Source organism: Aethalodelphis obliquidens, unplaced genomic scaffold, assembly GCF_003676395.1.
Source record: "Aethalodelphis obliquidens isolate GAN/ISIS:26980383/991018 unplaced genomic scaffold, ASM367639v1 scaffold77, whole genome shotgun sequence".
NCBI lineage: Eukaryota > Metazoa > Chordata > Mammalia > Artiodactyla > Delphinidae > Aethalodelphis > Aethalodelphis obliquidens.
The window spans coordinates 5,026,445-5,039,707 of NW_020838021.1; the positions used below are offsets into that span (position 1 = coordinate 5,026,445).

Below are 13,263 nucleotides of genomic sequence, written 5' to 3' on the forward strand. Positions count from 1 at the left end.
GGTACGTGGGCCTCTCACTGTTGTGGCCTCTCCCGTTGCGGAGCACAGGCTCCGGACGCGCAGGCTCAGCGGCCATGGCTCACGGGCCCAGCCACTCCGCGGCACGTGGGATCCTCCCGGACCGGGGCACGAACCCGTGTCCCCTGAATCGGCAGGCAGACTCTCAACCACTGCGCCACCAGGGAAGCCCTAGATTTATTTTCTATTGAGGTAACATTATATGTTTCATATGTACAACATTATGTTTTCTCCTTCTGTATATCAGCATGCTGACCACCAAAAATTTAGTTTCCATCCATCACCATACAGTTGATCCCCTTTACCCATTTTGCCCTCACCCTCACCCCTCTGGTAACCACTACTCTGTTCTCTGTATCTATGCCTTTGTTTTTGTCTTGTTTGATTTTTTTTTATATGCCACATATGAGTGAAAGCATACAGTATTTGTCTTTCTCTGTCTGACATTTCACTTAGCATAATACCCTCTAGGTCCATCCATGTTGCTGCAAATGGCAAGATTTTGTTCTTTTTTTTGTGGCTGAGTAATATCCCATTGTGTATATATATATACCACGCCTTCTTTATCCATTCATCTGCCAGTGGACACTTAGGTTGTTTCCATATCTTGGCTACTGTAAATTATGCTGCAATGAACATAGCGGTGCATGTATCTTTTTTAGTTAGTGTTTTTGTGTTCTTCAGATAAATACCCAGCAGTGGAATTGCTGGATTGTGTGGTAGTTCTATTCTTAGTTTTTTGAGGAACCTCCATAGTGTTTTCCATAGTGGCTGCACCAATTTACATTCCCACCAACAGTGCGTGATGGTTCCCTTTTCTCCACATCCTTGCCAGCACTTGTTGTTTCTCGCCTTGAAAGGTTTCATAACAACACACATGAGGGCAACAGGTTGCTTCCAAGAATAAGAACGAGGAGAGGGGACAACCCTGACTCAGACATAGTCTCTCCAAGTCACCTCTCACCCAGGTGCTGGGTACTTGGTAGGATACTTGCCACCACGCTCCCTCACCTCCTGTCAACATGACAGCAAAGCACCTGCTGTATCAACCACAGATGCCAAGACCTAGCCACAGATAACCATTCCGTGGCCTCCCCATTCTTTTTGAAAACTTGTCATTATCATTCTCGAAGTTCTGGTCCTGGCAGACCCTGAGAAATATCCATTTATGAGAGGCATTGTGCTGCTGAAGAACCCTTGCAAACCTTCCTTGCAACTGAATTTGAACCTGCAGACAGGACCACAGGCTAAAGAGAGAAGTAACTGGAGTGTGTCTGGCGTATTTATAACTTTTCAGCAAACTACTCCCCACTCATCAAAACATCCCCACCCTCATCTCAGGGCCCTGCGGGGGGAGAATAGGCAACACTCTGCCCCACTGACGTTGACATGATGTGTTGGCCAACGACTCAACAGCACACTCACTTTGAAGGGGAGGAAACATCACAGACTTCCTGCAAGGTCCAGAGGAAGATTTATTTTAGGGGTGGAGGGACATAGAGTTTTGTCTGTTTCCCTATAGATAGCCACCTGCTAATAAGGAGGACCCTACTTCGTTAGGCCTCTGAAAACCCACAAAAATCTCCTTTGGTAATCACTGTCCATCACTTGACTGCTGGCCCCAGTCCTGAGGAATTTTGTGGTATTGCCTATAAATCAGTGTAGCGGAGGAGAGCTGCTGCAGACTTTGACACTTCTTTGGAAGCTCCTTTATTTTTTTCTCCTCCTGTAGGCAGCACTGATTTTATAAGGGCCAAGGTCCAGAGACAGAAGTAGCAAGGGGCTTAACAGCCAACACCCACTTGGCATCTTTCCTTTCACTGCCATGACTTGAGGCTTCCAGAGGGGTCTGCAGTCTTAACACAAAGTCCCGAGCAGAGGCTGTGGCTTTTCAAACATCAAAGCCTAAGTAGGGGTCTGAGGTCAGGTGAGCCTGGTTGGGGTGGTGGAGGGGGCAGCGGGAGTGAGTCAGCAGACAAGACTTAGCTCAGAGTTTTTAAAGGGGCTGAAAATACTCCCCTTTCACCAGTCAAGCTAAAAAAAAAAAGGGGTGGGGGGCGGGAATGGGACAGAAAATTGGAGAGAAAGTTAAGAGGAGACCAAGCCAGGAACAAAGGGAGCTGTACTCAGGTTGTTCTCTGAGAGGGCCATACCATTTAAATGCCTTTTAGCCATTTAAAAGCACAGAATCTAGCTGAGTGCTACACAATATAACTCTCTGTGATGATGGAAATGTGTTACAAATACACTATCCCATATGGTAGCCACTAGCCACGTGTGGCTGTTAAGCACCTGAAATGTGGCTGGTATGACTGAGAAACTGAATTTTAAATTTTATTTCATTTTAATTCATTTAAATTTCAACTTAAATAGCTACATATGGCTAGTGGCTACCATGGACCAGCACAGGTCTAGAGTTACCAAACTCTCTGGGTTCAAATCCCAGAGCTGCCTCTTATTAGCTGGGAGACTTTGGCAAATTATTTAACATCTCTGTGCTTCAGTTTTTTCATCTGTGAAATGGGAATAATAAGGATTCTCACAGGACTGTTATAAGGATTCTAGGAATTACTATGTATAAAGGGATTAGAAAAGTGTCTGGTGCTTAATAAGTGCTATATATAATTGTTTTCCAATTAGAGACACTCAGTAGAGCAGCATTCCCACAGCCACTGAGAGGCCTCTGCAGAGAAAGACCTTTCTCTGCTACAGAGATAGCAGGTGGAACTCATTCATGCTTCTTAAGCCAGACTTCAGAAGAGATGCACTTCAAATCATGGCCCTTCTCCTGAAAGACTGGGAACAGTGTGTGTGTGGTAGGGTGCAGAAGGAAGTGCTCAACCCTAGTCACTGTCTGCAACTAGGTCCTCATCACAGACACACAGAACACTCCTTGTCCTTCCAAGCTCATCCCATTACGGGTATGTGAGAAAATTCAGACAGATGTCAGCATCCTCAGTATTGGGAGACAGTGAGGTGTAGCCATGGAAATCTGAATTCCAATCCCAGCCTAGCTGTTAACTTACCAAGGTGAGGTTGGGCAAAGGACTTATCTTCTCTGAACCTCAGTTTCTCCATCTATGAAGCAGGGGTATATTAATTCCTCTCTTCCAAGATTGGTATGATGATTGAAGGAAATGATATAAGCAAAGCACTTAGCACAGCACGTGGTAGCTACTATTTTTATTATCCATTCCTGTATGTTGGAATGAGAACCAATCTAAAGTAAATAAGTGAGTGGAATTCTTTCACAATCCATCACCAACAATTCTCTGAGCTCAGTTGGGGATAAGGCAGTCTACTTCCTGTTGCCCAAAAAAGTGGAAATTAACTGTAAAGCCAGGGCTAAAACCCATTCCTACTGCCTCCTAGCCCCAGGCCAGGCAAGCACCACAGAGCCCTTTCAAAGGGCTGCTAATTTCTGATGGGGTTATAGAGTGTTTTTTGCATCAATCACTCTCAGTGTAGGAAACAGAAGTGCAAGTTACTTCATTAAAAGCACTCACACATAACTGGATACATTTACATATTAAGCAGGGAACTGAGACTCTAATCTTTCTATTTTATGTATGGCTGTAATCATTACTCAGCATCAGAATGCTTGGTAAATACTTAGGATACTACAGAGAACTCTCAAACCTTTGCTAAGTACAGGTGATGATTTGAAAGTGCTCCCATTCACAAGCTGGATGCAATCTTCCCTCGACGTCCCTTGCATCCTGGTGACCATGTGCACAGGCACCCCTGGAGCGCATTCAAGTTGACCCGAAGCATAGACAGAGATATGACTACGGGTCTCTTGGGCCTCTGATGTTTGATGTAACTGATTAGGTAAATATTACACATAGGGAGCAGGTCTCTATTGTTTTGTGCATCATGTTGTTGGTTTGGAAATGGAGCAGAGAAGGGAGACAGAAAATTCCAGCGCTCTGAGCAGCACAGGGACTATTGAGGGTCCAGCACCATCTGCAGTTGTGGGAAGGTCAGTAGTGTGTCTCAGCAGAGTAAAGGAAGGCAAACTGAGTGCCTCTGAGAAACTTGGCCTTCTTATAACACTGTTGCATCAGACCAGCCCTAAATTCAGTCCCTCCGCTTGAAAAATAACTCCAATTCAAAACGCAATCCAGACAAATACCAAACCAGACAAAGGTGTTATAAGAAAACTATAGGCCAATATCCTTTGTGAACACAGGCCAAAAAATGCTCAACAAATTATCAGCAAATCGAATTCAGCGATACATAAAAAGGATAACACCTCATGACCAAGTAAGGTTTATCCCAGAAATACAAGACTGGTTAAACATTTGAAGATCAATCAGTGTAATTTAGACTTCTCTGGTGGCACAGTGGTTAAAAATCCTCCTGCCAGTGCAGGGGACACGGGTTCAAGCCCTGGTCCGGGAAGATCACACATGCCGTGGAGCAACTAAGCCCGTGCGCCACAACTACTGAGCCTGCGCTCTAGAGCCCACGAGCCACAATTAATGAGCCCACGTGCCACAACTACTGACGCCCGCACGCCTACTGAAGCCCGCACGCCTACTGAAGCCTGCATGCCTAGAGCCGGTGCTCCGCAACAAGAGAAGCCACCGCAATGAGAAGCCCGCGCACAGCAATGAAGACCCAATGCAGCCAAAATAAATAAACTTATTTTTTTTTTAAAAATGGCACCAGGACAATTTGACATCTATGTGCCAAAAAATGAACCTCAACCCTTACCTCATATCATATACATATACAAAAATTAATTCAAAATGGATCATAGACATAAATGTAAAAGCTGAATCTATAAAACTTCTAGAATAAAACATATTCAAAAAGAAAACTGTGACTTCTGGTTAGGCAAAGATTTCTTAGATACGACCAAAGAAAGAATGAACAATAGAAGAGAAAAATTAATACACTAAGTTGCATCAAAATGACAAACTTCTGCTCTTCCAAAGGTAGGCTTAGCAAATGAAAGGTGAGCCACAGACTGGGTGAAAATATTTGCAAAACACACATCTGATAAGGGACATATACCCAGACTATATAAAGAACTCAAAACTCAATCATAAGGACACAAACAACCCAATTAAAAATTGGGCAAATGACTTGAATAGATACTTCACCAAGGAAGAGACACAGGTGGCAAATAAGCACATGAAAGGACCCTCAACATCATCACTCATTAGGCAAATGCAAAGTCAAACTACAGTCAGCTAACATTCACATCTATTAGAATCACTAAAATTAAAAAGACCATCCAAGTATTAGCAAGGATGCAGAGCAACTAGAACTTTCATGCATTGCTAAGGGAATTCAGAATGGTACAGCCACTTTGGAAAGTCTGGCAGGGATTTTTTGTTGTTGTTAGGTATACACTTACCCTATAACCCAGCAATCAACTCCTATTTACCCAAGAGAAATGAAGATATATATTCATGTAAAAACCTGTATATAAATATTCATAGCAGCTTTATTAATTATCACTACAAGCTGGAAACAACCCAAATGTCTATCAACTGATGAATGTATAAAATTATAGTGCAATCATACTGTGGAATATTACTTGATAATGAAAAGGACTGAACTAAAACATGGATGAATCTCAAAAGCATTATGCTAAATAAAGTCAAACTCAAAAGTATACATATGATATGATTCCATTTATACAATATTCTGGAAAAGGCAAAACTACAGAAATAGAAAATAGATGAGTGGTTGCCAAAGGTTGGGTATAGGGGCAAGGGATTGACTGCAAAGGAGCTCAGAGAACTTCTGGGAGGTAATGAAAATATTCTATATCTTGATTGTGTTGGTGGCGACACAACAGTAGACGTTTGTCAAAACTCATTGAACAGCACTTTAGAAAGAATTTTACTGTATGAAAATTATACCTCCATAAACTGGACTTTAAAAAACATGAATCATATTGTGAGCCTATGGTAGAGAAAAGGTCTACCAAGCTTGTCTTCCATACTGAAGGTATGCGTGTTTGGGGGGAATGTCGCACATTCAGGAAGGACCTCCATCCTTGCCCTGCTTGCCAGAATGCCATCCTTGGGAGGTTTGCCTTTTGATTAACAGTAGGGAAGAATGGAGGAAAGGGAGGAGAGTCAGCGTTGCACAGTAGTTTAGGGCACAGGTTTTGACATCAGACCGATGTGGGTTCAAATCCTAGCTTTGTTATTTCCAACTTCTGTGACCTTGGGTGACCCACTTAATGTGTCTGAGCCACAGTTTCCTCATTTCTAAGACAGGAGCAATAATACCCAGTTATCTCCCTGGGTAACTAAGAAGCTCAAATAAGTAACGTAAGTGAAAGTGCCTGACGCCAGGTGTAACATAGTGATAGGACATAACATAGGAAGTAATGTATATGAAAGTGCTTGATAAATGATAACCAATCTTATTCCTAAATCAAAAGATGATGTGCAGTAGAAGGAGAGCAGTCTGGCTGGTAGGAAAGTTACGTGGGAGGGGTTACTGCCTCCCACCTGCAACCACACTCAACCCTGCTCTCCACTTGTGACATTACCCATTCAGTGGGTGACCTCTATTCTGGAATTTCCGGGACAGCCACAGCTCTGGTCCATCCACTCAGGGGACCACATGTCAGAGTTGGGGGAAAAGGGGGACTGTAGTTAAGGGACACATTCCTAGCCTCTCCCTTTCCCACCCTCTTCTTTCGTCTCCACCCCATCAATGGGGATTCGCTTAGACTTCTTTCATATGAAATCAAACAGAACTAGGAAGGTAAATCTCCTGGGGGCGCGGGGGGGGGGAGAAGGCAACAAAAAAGCCACCCACCTCTGTACAATACATTTGAACACCACCAAGTGGAAATGGTTGAAAGATCACCGCTATTCCAGTTATCTGTGCGCTCCCCTCCCCGCCCATACCTTCTCCCGTCCTCCCTCCCCCTCTGCCCTCCCCTCCCTTCTCCAGAGGTGGCTACGGTTGAAAAAACGACATTTGTCTCCCAGCTGATCAACTGGGACTGAGAGGAAGGCAAATGAATTATTTCGGTTCAGCAGCAAGTGCGAGCGTGGGTTTTTCAGCACCCGCCCCCCCTTTTTAATTAATGAACAATCTGGCCCATTGCCGCTCCCGTAGGTATGCAAAACAGCTTCTTCATTTGAAATCCCTGTTGTTGAATGTACTCCGTGGGGCACAATCACATTGCCGCCCCCTGTTTTGCATAAGAAACCGCTGTTTCCAAGATAAGAATCTTTTCATTTAGCCGTCATGAGCTCATCCTTTTTCCTGTGCATTGTGTCTCTGGCTCCTTTGAGTCAATACCCAAACAATGACTGCCTGCGCTCGCTCGGGCATCCTCCTGCCCCCAGCCCCTGAAGACAGAAGCCTGTGGCCTCCGGAAGCCTGCCTAGGCAGGCAACCCAAGTTCTTTTCAGGCCTCAGATGTCAAGAGGGCAAGAAGTAAGAAGATTCGAGAGCTCTGAAAATCTTCCTCTGGCTTCAGAGCAGACCCTGGGAAAGAAACCCTGAATGGCATGGCGTGTATGGCAGGGGGCGGACAAGCAGTGCCCTGGGATCGTGAACTTAAACAGCCTGGGAAATCTAAGGACGGGGAGCGAGGCACCCACAAATGTGCAAAGCTGCTCAACCACTCCTCCTCTGTCCCTGGTTATCAGACTGCATCCTGTCCCTGCCCTTTGGTTTGGAACAACACGCACAGCAAAAACCACACAATGGCGCTGCACTCAAATTAGAAACTGGAAGGGGCCTCAGATTCTGTGGAATCCAAACCCTTTCCTCCTTCTGCATGTAGGTAAATTGAGGCCCGGGGAGGGGGAGCATCTTGTCTAACGACACTCAGATAGTTAGTTGAAGGGGTATGTGCTAAAACCCCAGTTTTAATGCTGTTTATTCCACCACACATGGCTGCCTCTGGAGGGAATCAATAACATTTGTGTACAAAGCAGCTGAGGAAAAAGATAAGATAGAAGATTAACTGAGATCAGGTAAACTACAAAGCCTATACAAACAGTAGGGGTTTTATCGTTAGCCTCCTCATTTGTAGGAGAGGAAATAGTGCAACAAAGAAGCTTTAATCAAACCATAGATAACGAACATGTATCCAGAAGGAGGCCAGGTGCACTGAGGCCGGCTAGAAATGGGGAAGACAAAGGCCGTGCCTTCAGAGAGGTTGAGAGGATGGAACGTTTTGTCTCTGCAATTTGATCATAAATCCCTTCAGGGCAAAGCCTATGTATCCTTGGTAACTTCTAGCATAGAAGAGCTCACAGTAGGAGTCTAATCTATCCCTGACGATTGGTTGGTTGACTAGGAGAGACAAGACCTCCCACGCTGACTCTGCCGTGTTTCCAGCATTGCTTTTTCTCCATGTTTGGTGGAGAGGAACCTTTATTACATTTCAAGCAAACAGTTCCCCCAGGGCCCTGAGAAAGCTCCAGTGATTCCCAGTGTGTTTAGCCCTCTGTGGCCCTCAAGATGGGAGGGAGGCCGTTTTTCCTCCTAGGCACCAGAAGAAGTAATGTTTCAATGCCACGAATGATACTGCTGAGAAAAAACCACTGCATGGAGTCAGAAGGAAAGATTTCCCTCACCTGCTTATCAGCTTGGGGGAACATAAATCTTATATCACAGATCTAAAAGGAGCACTAGAGCAAAAGGCAGGAGACCTGGGTTCACATCCTAACGTGGCCCCTCATTAGTGTCAGGGAGGAGAATATTTCCCTCTTCCCCTCTTGGTTCTTTTAGTTGGTCAAATAATTTAAATGACATAAAACAAATTAATAGGAGGAGAAAATCAGATTTAATTTTGTGCATATGTGGGCTCCGTAGGACTATGAGGCCCACAGGACAGTCAGGTAAAATAGGGTATATGTGTCATCCTGGACTAAGGAGAAGGGGGTAGGGGTCTGGGACTTCAAAGGGAAGGAAGGCAATTCACAGGAAGATGAAAAAGAGCAAATGTTTGTAAACAAACGATTGCTGGGCCAAACAGAAACAGTGGGACACAGAGGGAAATTTTAACAGACTTTGCTAGGTTCCTCCCTGCCCTCCACACCTAGTTCATATTATGCTGTAGTTATCCGTGGTGATATCTCCCTTCCTAGAACAGGTCCTCTATGTAAATTCTTTTAGGCAGTTAGAGGAGAGCTCAAAAGTTCTTCCTGAGGCTTTTGGGCCTTGATTGTTTTCAGCTCAAAATAATCCGCATGCCAAAGTGGCACATCTTGGGATGGCCTGCCCTGAACCCCATCAGTAGTTGTGAGATTTTGGCGAATCACCTCTCCTTTCTGGGGCTCAGTCTCATCTGTAAAATGAGGGCTCTGACTAGACCATAGTTTCTCAAACTGAGTTTTGGAAGTCTAACTCTTTTCAAATATGGGTATTTGGTGAGGGAAGGTGAATATATAATAAAAGAGGTACCTGGTGGTAAAAAGACAAGGAGTGGTACCTCCAGACAATGGGATATTATTCAACACTAAGAATAAATGAGCTGGGACTTCCCTTGTGGTCCAGTGGCTAAGACTCTGCACTCCCAATGCAGGGGGCCCAGGTTCGATCCCTGGTTAGGGAAATAGATCCCACGTGCTGCAACTAAGAGTTCGCATGTTGCAACTAAAGATCCCGCATGCTGCAACTAAAGATCCTGAATGTCGCAATGAAGATCCCACATGCCGCAATGAAGATCCCGCACATGGCAACGAAGATCCCGTGAGCCACAACTAAGACCCAACGCAGCCAAATAAATAAATAAATATTTTTTTAAATGTTTTTAAAAAATAAATAAAAATAAGTGAGCTGTCTAGCCATGAAAAGACATGGAGGAAGCTTAATGCATATTACTAAGTGAAAGAAGCCAATTGAAAAGACTACATACTGTATGATTCCAACTATATGACATTCTGGACAAGGAAAAACTATGGAGACAGTAAAAAGATCAGTGATCTCCGGAGGTGGGGGTGGGGACAGATGAACGCAGAGCACAGAGGACTTTTAGGGCAGTGAAAATACTCTGATTGTTATTATAATAACAGATACATGTCATCATACATTTGACCAAACCCATAGAACGCACAACACCAAGAGTGAACCCTAAGGTCAACTATGGACTCTGGGTGGTGATGTGTCAACCAACGTACATTCATCAATTGTAACAAATGTACTAATACTATGGTGGAGGATGTTGGTAATGGGGGAGGCTATGCATGTGTGTATCTTCCTCTCAATTTTGTTGTAAACCTAAAACTGCTCTAAAAAATCAAGTCTATTAAAAAAAAAGAACCACTGGGCTGAATAAGTGTTTCTAATTATAATATTTCATGATTCTATGAAATCCAATTTGTGTTCATGGAATCTGCTTTAAAAGGAACCAGGGTGTTTGCTATTTAAGACAACTCCACTTCCAGTTAACTTTGGTGAATTGAACACAGGCACTTAGCTCCTTCCTGAGACCCCACAAAAAAGACAGTAAAGGAATTAAAAGGCCAAACACCATGAGGACAAAGGAAATGGGAAGAGAGGCTACAACAGGCAAGACAACACCTTCCCCCCACCTACCTCGAACAAAATGTGGAAACTAGAAAATGGATAAACGAGTAGTAACTAATTTAGCAGACTAGAGAAAGCTGAAACCTAAGGAAGCTATTTGTACTGCAAACCCCAAAAGTCTCAAGAATTAAATGTACCAGGTATCTCTGAAAATGGGAGTATGCAGTTGGAATCAGGATGATTGATTGAACATATTTATAAGGAGCAGCTAGTTCCCAGATCCCTTCCTCCATCTGAGTAAAGGATGAGACACTTAAACCAACCATGAGATGACATTCTGAAACTAGGGATTAAGTTAAAGTCTGCATTCTGATCATTGAGACCTCCGGGCCCTTTGCTTGGCTCAGTTCCCCAAAATACTGGCAGCCAAAGTTTACACACTCCAAGTTGGAGATTGGAAGACTCTGCTCTGGGAAACTGACTGAACCCAGAGAAATAAAACAGAGATTATACTGGAAAAAATAGGCGGTTGGTCAAATTATGTAGGGTCTTGTAGGTCATATTAGAGTTTTTGGATTTTAGCCTTAGGGCCGGGAAATCACCCAAGGGTTTTAAGAAACAGAACAGCAAGATCAAGTTTGCATTTTTTTTTTTTTTTTTTTTTTTGCGGTACGCGGGCCTCTCACCGCTGTGGCCTCTCCCGTCGCGGAGCACAGGCTCCGGACGCGCAGGCTCAGCGGCCATGGCTCACAGGCGCAGCCGCTCCGCGGCATGTGGGATCTTCCCGGACCGGGGCACGAACCCGCGTACCCTGCATTGGCAGGCGGACTCTCAACCACTGCGCCACCAGGGAAGCCCAAGTTTGCATTTTTAAATGATTAAAAAGGAGCTAGTGTGGATGTTCAAAGACAGAGGACTCTGGACCACGTATTGGCCAGTTTCAATCATGTTAAAACACAGTTGCTTACTTTCCCTTTCCATATTCCCTTCCAAGCTTGGAGGAGTCAGTGGCAGTGAAGAGAGCTGCCACGTGGAGACACATCAGTGGTATGCCTGCTGGTGCCTGAGGATATAGTGCTAGGGAGGGATACAGGAGGTGCTGTATGGAGGGATGTCAGTATTATCCCCAGTGGCACCCAAGGGCATGGGATGGTAAGGGGCAGAAGAGGGGAGCTGCACAGAGATGCACTGGAGGTGTGCCTGTTAGTGCCCAAACATATGGGTTGTTGAAGCAGTATAGGATGCCACATTGAAGCACATTGGCAACGTGCCTGCTGATATCTGAGAATGCAGAGTGCTGGTGGCAGGGTGCAGGGGTGGTAGGTGGAGGAGAGAAGCTAGCGTATTTGCGAGACTGGTTATATTAATTGAGCAAATAAGTGAGGATTATATTGAAGATAATAAACACCAGGTTTCTTACTGTTGGAGAATATAGAAAAATCATGGAAAGGAGCAAGACCAGACTGAACCCCAAGATTCTGAGTTGAAATTGGAGGTTTTGATATGAACCCATGTTTTTTAACATTTATACTCAGAGAGATGGGGAAATGTATTTATCTATGTGTGTGTGTGTGTGTGTGTGTGTTTATTCTAGGCCCTCTTACAAACTAGCTCTATCTATAAGAGGACCTAGAGACAATGACAGCCTGGTAGCAATGAGCACACCAAGTACCCAGATCATGGTTTATATGTACCACCTTCCACCAAAGAAAATGCGCAAAAAATAATGGCAACATGTCAAAAGAATACAGCTACCACCTTGGAAGAGGCTCCCAATAGTCAAATGTGGGACAGTTTGAGCATCAAAATAAATAATGATAGTAATGGATTACAACCGATTATGTAAAATTGGAATCCATGAGTCCATATTGATATAAACAAATGAATAAACAAATGGGGAATGGGGCAGACTGTATTTTACAAAGAAGCCCACCACAATATATTCTATCCTACATGCCATTCTTACAATGTGATGTTAACAACTTTCCCACTGAGTGGTAAATGCTATGTCCCCTCCCCTTGAACCTGGGTGGATAATTGTAACTTCTTTAAACGAGAGAGTACAATGAAAGTGAAGCCCTGTGACTTCTGAGGTTGTATCAGAAAAAGGCCAAGCACTTTCCCCTTACTCTCTTGGGATGCTTGCTGTTGAATCTCAGTCACAGTGCTGCAGTGGAAATCAAGCAGCCACATGGAGAGGCTTCATGTAGTGGTTCAGGCTGACCAACTGAGGTCCTAGCCAAAAGGCAGCACCACCTTGTCAGCCACGTGAGTGAGCCACCTTGGAAGTGGATCCTCCAGACCCAGTCGACTGCACTGGTTGATACATCACCTTGCCCAGATGCAGATTCCTGAACTAGATCAATGATTATTGTTTTAAACTACTAAGTTTGAGAATATTTTGATACACAGCAACAGATAGTTGGAACAGGAGAGAATCCTGTTTTTTCTTTATAGTAGAATGCCAACTGATAAATGTAGAAAGATTGATGGAACTAGAAAATCACTATTTGGCCACCATGACAAATAGTGGTTGATTCAGGAGGCTAAGGGTGGCTGGTGGAGGATGGATGAGGAACAAGACGTTGGCATAATCTGGGAATATCTCCCCACAAAATGCTAGTTACAAAAAAAAAAAGTAGTGTCTTTATGGTGGTGAAACCTGCAGACACCAACATGACCAGGTGATCAAGGTTAATGGTACCAGTGACAGGACAGGTTGGCATTGTGTGCCCTCTGATGTGATGCACTGAGAAGAAAACATGGCCTGTGTCTAGT

At 44.2% G+C, this 13,263-nt stretch overlaps 1 non-coding gene across 1 annotated transcript; it reads left to right on the forward strand.

Annotated features, from left to right (window-relative positions):
• Nucleotides 1–9,498: 9,498 nt before the first annotated feature.
• Nucleotides 9,499–9,571, forward strand: TRNAG-CCC (transfer RNA glycine (anticodon CCC)). The gene has a single exon. It is a non-coding gene; the product is annotated as a tRNA-Gly (tRNA).
• The last annotated feature ends 3,692 nt before the right edge of the window (nucleotides 9,572–13,263 follow it).